This window comes from Zea mays, chromosome 6, assembly GCF_902167145.1.
Source record: "Zea mays cultivar B73 chromosome 6, Zm-B73-REFERENCE-NAM-5.0, whole genome shotgun sequence".
In the NCBI taxonomy this organism is placed as follows: domain Eukaryota; kingdom Viridiplantae; phylum Streptophyta; class Magnoliopsida; order Poales; family Poaceae; genus Zea; species Zea mays.
The window spans coordinates 42,106,182-42,112,913 of record NC_050101.1 but is presented as its reverse complement, the minus strand read 5'-3'; positions in this window follow the sequence as shown (position 1 = coordinate 42,112,913).

Below are 6,732 nucleotides of genomic sequence, written 5' to 3'. Positions count from 1 at the left end.
TCACAAGACAATGCAAAAACAGACGGTAGCGAACTAAACACTAAATAGTGAGACATCGTGAACAACCACACACACTAGCGCTAGCTATCTACACATCAACGAGCATAACAAGTCAACATTACTGGAAATATGATGATTACTACCTATAATTAACCAACCTCAATAGATTAGTATAATAAGCAGTGTGATTTGGCTATCACTTTCTTGTGTGCCCTTAGATGTATGCTTGCATTAGAGTATTGCGAACAATTGTAAAACCAGATTAAGTAACTATTCCTTTTTAACTAAGTCAGTCTTTTCCATTTTTGCATCTATACATTATTTTAAAACCATTTATAACTACTTAATGTTCATTAAATAAGTTAAATCACTAACTTAATCATACATGCACCACAATTCATGAATTTTTTACCAGTCACTAAGAATCACCCAGAGGGTCTACTGTAAAAATTTCAATCCATTTGGACCAATGGAGCTACAGATCCAAAAATAACAATCAAAACAATCATCTTTTTCCTATTTAACATGTTTTAATTAACACACCAAGAAAACATTGAACAACATATAAGTTTTATATTTTTCCTGGATGGAGTATTACAACATCTAACTAACAAAACAGGTTTCATCATTTTTGGATTTCTATAAATAAAATTTTGGAGAGAAGCAAGTTCGTTTATTTTGTAAACCAGTTTTTAAATACGAATTTCTACAGAAAACTTTTCCACTAAAACATACCAACATATAGATCCAATAGTTAGAGCATTTCATAAGAAAGCTAACAAAACAAGTTTCGTGATTTTTGGAGCTCTAAAACTCGAGATATGAATATTAGAAGATATTACGAAATCTGGAATTTGAAGCACCATTACCCTTCGCCTTGGGCCCACAAGTCAGCCTCACAAACACCTTCTTCAACCTCCAGACCATCACGTAACAGCTAACAATAGAGGGGGCTGCCGATCTACATTTCTATGGAAGGAGATGGCATAGGGAGGGGCGAGTTGCTGGGAGGGGGCGAGCACCACCAGCCATGGGAGCCAAGGGGAGGAGAGGAGGATGTCGGTGTTTTGGGTCCGACCGCACACCCGGGGTTGCCCCTCAAGGTGTTTTTAGGAGTAGGACGATGTCGACGACTGTAGCAAAATGGTTTGTGCCGATCGCACGAGAGACGATGGACAAGATTTACAGGTTCGGGCCGCTTAGAGATGCGTAACACCCTACGTCCTGGCGAGTACTCGAGTGTGGTTACAAGAGGGCTCTTCTGGAAGGCACAGAGAGTTTGCGTGGATGGCTAAGTGAAGTAGGGTCGATCGTTCTGAAGGGGTGCCCCCTAGGCCTTATATATTCGACCGTGGGGCAATACAAGTGGATATGATGACAACGAGTAGCCAAAAGATAGTGAACCTCCTGAGTTTATCCCCACGTAACCCTCGCCGACTTATCCTCGCATGGCTCTGTTGCATGGGGGCTTCAGCGCGGGAAAGTCGGGTCTCTGTTGCGATTTATTCGTTCGCCGTTGTGGGCCGTCCGGGTTTGCACCCATCCGGTCTCACGTCTTCTCTTCTTTGTTGGTTGTCTTTCACCAGGCCCACGAAAGAATGACCTTACGAATTATTGGGCCTTTGGGCCTTTCGTGAAGCCTTTTACTTCTTTAGTGGACCCAGGGGATATCCATCCCCCACAAGCCCCCAATCTATGGGTTGATTTAGAGGTAATCAACTCAAAGATCCAAGGTCCAAAAAATAACTTCCCGCTGTCTTCTCCTGCTCCGATCACTCGTTCGACCAAAGTTTAGTTCTGTGCTTGTACCTTAGAGGTCGGCATTTTGATTTGTAGGGTTCTGAACTTCATTGGGTGCACCGGAGGTGCACCCAATGGGTGTAGCCCCCGACCTTTGAGTAGATTTTAGAAGATAATCTACTCGAAGGTCTCCTCCAGAAATTATCTCCATGTGCGCTCCTGTATCTCGGTTGAGGATTGGTCTTTTCAATCTTGTCCCACGCCTTAGAAGTCGGCATCATATCGGTTTGGAATGATAATCCATGGGGTGCACCGGAGGTGCACCCAATGGGTGTAGCCCCCGACCTTCAAATGGATTTTTTAAAGATAATCCATTCGAAGGTCTTCCTTTTGCTTGTAAAAATTGGCACGAAGCTATTCGCATTATGCTTTGGAGGTCAGCATTATGTCATCAATATTTTGCTGCAGAGGTCAGCACATATTTTGTCTTTAGCAGCCGAGTTTGCAATCCATCCATATCTTGCTAGGTAATGCAATTTATTTGCTTCTGCAACTTGATTGGATGTTTGATGGACGTTCTCTGTCTAGTCTTCGCGTCGCTTCTGTCGGCCGTATCTTATATTTTGCTTAGCTATATTTGGCTTTCCTCTGATCCTTACTGATATCTCATTTTTGTCTTGAGGTATTTACTGCATGCCCTGTACGGACGTGACCGTTTTGAAAAATATACTGTTAATTCCTGGGCGTCCCCCCCCAATGGGTGTGGGCAAGGGGCGGCTTGGTACGCTGAGTGTTTTAGTCGGCTGCTTCTGAGTAGTAATGTGATGGGACGGCTAGTGTAATCATATCCTTTGCGCTGTTGACTGGAGTCCCAATGGGTGTAGTGTTGCGTGAAACGGCGTCAGCCGCCTGACGCGTCTTCAGACGGGTTGAAGTGCTTATTGAATGCTTTGCGACTGTTCAGTGACCGCGGTTGGAGGTGAGCGGTTGCCTTTCCCTTCTATAAATAATGCCCTTGCTCTTCTGGTTTTTCCGCATCCTTTGCTGTTCTCTGCTTCTTCCCTTTCTTCTCTCCCAAAGCTTCCACCATGGGCAAGAACAACAAGCGCAAGCGTGAGCCGACTCCTCCATCGGAGGAGTTTGGTGACTCGGAATACTCAGAGGAGGAGTTCTCCTCTGAGTCCGAGGGGTCTCCGGCTCCCATCCCCCTGCATGAGTCGTCTGATGACTCAGACGACTCCCAGGGGCTTGCGGCGGAGGTCTGGACGTACATCCGGGCCGTCGAGCGCTCCGGGCTCGAGGGCTCGGATGAGTCGGAGTTCTCCTCGGAGGAGGAGGACTCGGACGGCGGCGAGGGCGAGGAGGACGACGACGACGATGATGACGACGACGACGACGGTGGCGACGACAATGGCGACGGCGGTGGCAGCGGCGGGGGCGACGGCGGCGGCGACGGGAGCAAGGGCGGCACCAGAGGCGGCAGCAGCGTGGGCAGCACCGGGGGCGGCGGCGGCAGCGGCTAGGCCAGTGGCTAAACGCCACTGGTCTTTAGATATTATTATAGTGTATATTAGAATAATGTAGTAGTAATGTAGAGTAGTATAGTGTAGTTTAGTAGTAGTAGTAATGTAGAGTATAAATAGGGAAGCACCAACTCAAGAAGAGTTGGTTTGTAAACTTATCAACTTCCCTTTAATGAAGAACTGTCGTTGACCCCTTCTCGATGACTCGCCTTCTCTGATTGTTGAACTGACTCTTTTGATATAGTAGATGAATAACTTGTGCATCACATTGACGCTTCCCGAAGTAGTTGTCAAGTAATATTGTAGTCGGTGTTGGCGTTTTAGAGACTATGCCGAGCGATTTAAGGTTGACATCAGTATTTTTGAAGTAACACCGAGCAATCAAACATGAGACCAGCATTTTAGAGGCAACGCCGAGTCAGCGAAGGTCGGCGTCGGCATTTTAGAAGTAATGCCGAGCGATTGAACACGGGATCAGCGTTTTAGAGGCAGCGCCGAATGATTGAAGGTCGGCGTAGGCATTTTAGAAGTAATGCCGAGCGATTGAACACGAAGTCAGCGTTTTAGAGACAACGCCGAGTGATTGAAGGTCGGCGTCGGCATTTTAGAAGTAATGCCGAGCAATTGAACACGAAGTCAGCGTTTTAGAGGCAACGCCGAGTGATTAAAGGTCGGCGTCGGCATTTTAGAAGTAATGTCGAGCGATCGAACACGAAGTCAGCGTTTTAGAGGCAACGCCGAGTGATTGAAGGTCGGCGTCGGCATTTTAGAAGTAATGCCGAGCAATTGAACACAAAGTCAGCATTTTAGAGGCAACGCCGAGTGATTGAAGGTCGGCGTCGGCATTTTAGAAGTAATGCCGAGCAATTGAACACGAAGTCAGCGTTTTAGAGGCAACGCCGAGTGATTGAAGGTCGGCGTCGGCATTTTAGAAGTAATGCCGAGTCAATTGAACACGAAGTCAGCGTTTTAGAGGCAACGCCGAGTGATTGAAGGTCGGCGTCGGCATTTTAGAAGTAATGCCGAGCAATTGAACACGAAGTCAGCGTTTTAGAGGCAACGCCGAGTGATTGAAGGTCGGCGTCGGCATTTTTAGAAGTAATGCCGAGCAATTGAACACGAAGCCAGCGTTTTAGAGGCAACGCCGAGTGATGGCCGGCTGCACGAGTTATTTTGAGGATAATAACCGAGTGAGGAAGTGGCACGTCGGCTTTTTCGGAAGTAACTGCCCGGTGGCCACGCGGCCTGCTGGGATTTCGAAAATGACCGCCGGGTGATGACTGGGCACTTTTTGAAACGGTATCTGGCTCGAGAATATCCCATAAGAATTGCGCTTTTAGCCGCCTTTGCTTTCCGTGCCCTAGTTCTTGCATTTCCGCATCTGAATCTTCTCTGCCACCCGCCTCCTACTCCACTCGCCAGTGAGAAGCAGAATGGCGCCCAAGAGGAAGACTGTGAACTCGTCTGCTGCGGTGATTCCCGTCATCGACCCCAACAGTCAGTTGTCCTTCGCAGGTAACCATATGTCTGTTATTTCCGAAGCCGAGCTTCTCCGTCTTGTCTCCATCGGGGTTCTTCCTCCGCGGGAGCTCTGTTCTTGGCGGATTTGCCACGGGACTACCGTCCCAACCGAGGATACCCACGAGTCAGTAGTTTATGCTCCTTTCTTTCTCCGCGGCCTCGGCCTTCCCATCTCTCCTTTTTTCCGTGGCCTCCTTGATTTCTATCATATCAACTTGACTCATTTGAACCCTAATTCCATTCTCCAAATCTCCATTTTCGTTCACCTATGCGAAGCCTACCTCAGTGTGCTGCCGCATTTTGGTTTATGGAAGTATCTGTATCACTGCCGTCCTGGGATGGCCGGAGGGCAACATCAGCTGGTCGGAGGTGCCAGTCTGGAGATGCGCCGTGGGCGGAAGACCGAGTATCTCGAGATTCCCCTCAAAGATAGCATTAAAGGCTGGCGTCTGGAGTGGTTTATAGTTGACAATTATGGAAATTCTCTCCCCTCCCGGTCAGGAAGACAGCCAGACGTTCGTACTCCGAGTTGGACTGAGTCTCCCACGGATCAGGAAGTGGCCGAGGCGGGCGTGTTGCTTACTGAAATCGGATTACTGAAAGGGAGAGGTCTGACTGCCGAAGCTGTGGTTACAGATTTTGTTTTCAAGAACATTCAGCCGCTGAAAGACAGGACCTATCCGGCATATCTGTATCGAGGGCTGGCCGACTCAACCCGGGTTACTAATAGGAGAATTCCTTCTGTTGACTTGGTGAGCCGACTTGAGATGATCCTCAGGGGTAGAGTTTCGAATGTTGGTGCTCCAGTGGCATACTCGGCTTGGAACCTACCTCCTCCCAAAGCTTTCACCCTTTTTGTGTCCAATCCGCCCGTTACTGATAGCATTTTGGGTCTTAGAGTGCGACCCTCTGCTGAAGAAGTCCGTACTTTGGTTGATTCGCTCGGGGAGATTCCTGACAATGAACGGCAGGTTTATTTTGAAGTGCCCCTGAACCCTAGTGATGCAGACATAAATGACATGCTTGATCTGCTAGCTGAGGATTCATCTGATGCCGCTCCTGATGGTACGTTGGCAGTGGTGCCCCTTCCAGAGGTTGATACAACTTTGGATGTCCCAAAACCTGTCAGTACTCGCCCGAGGCGCCCTAGCCGAACTAGTCAGCCTGAGCCTTCTGCTGATGAGCAGAAAAAGAAGAGAAGACGCCTCCGGTGAGTATCCAGCTTTGACGAGGACACCAGTACTTTAGCTCCTGCTGCTGAAGAAATGACTACAACTGGCCTTGCTGACATTGATCCCAATGGGTGTGCTCCTCCTGCTGCTGACCCCAACGAGGATGCTGTTTGCGCTGTTACTGTGGAAGATGAGGAGGAAGAGAATGAAGCTCCATTAACTCGGAAAAACAGTCGGCAGTTTGTCGCCAGTGGTGGAAGTAGTGGAGTTCCTTCTCCTGCTTTGTCTGCCCTTATTGGTCTGCAAGAACTGTCCATGGCCAACTTTGATCAAACTCTAGAGGATATGGTCCCAGAGGATTTGTTATCAGAGCCAGTGGATGGTGATGTAGCAAAGACTTGCACTGCTATGCCTGATGCTGGGTTGAGGTCATCCCGTGCCTCGTCGACCTTAGAGCGCGATCTCGAGGGTCGGGATGCTGGTTTGGATTGTCCCGGTCCCATGGAAGTGGCTGAAGGCCCGTCAACCTTAGAGGTGGTTACGGCAGAGAGCTTGGACCCCTTGAATAGTGCTGATACGTGCCCAGCCCCCGAGGATGTCGCTGGGAGAGACTTAGCTCGGGTGAGGAGTATAAGCCACTGCCCAGCCCCCGAGGGTGTTGCCGGGGATGATCCGGCTCAAGTGGGCAGTGCCAATTATGACCCAGCCTCCCAGGGTGTCCGAGCAAGGTCTCCTTCCTGCACTTCCATGGAAGTTCATGCGGGTTCACCTCCACA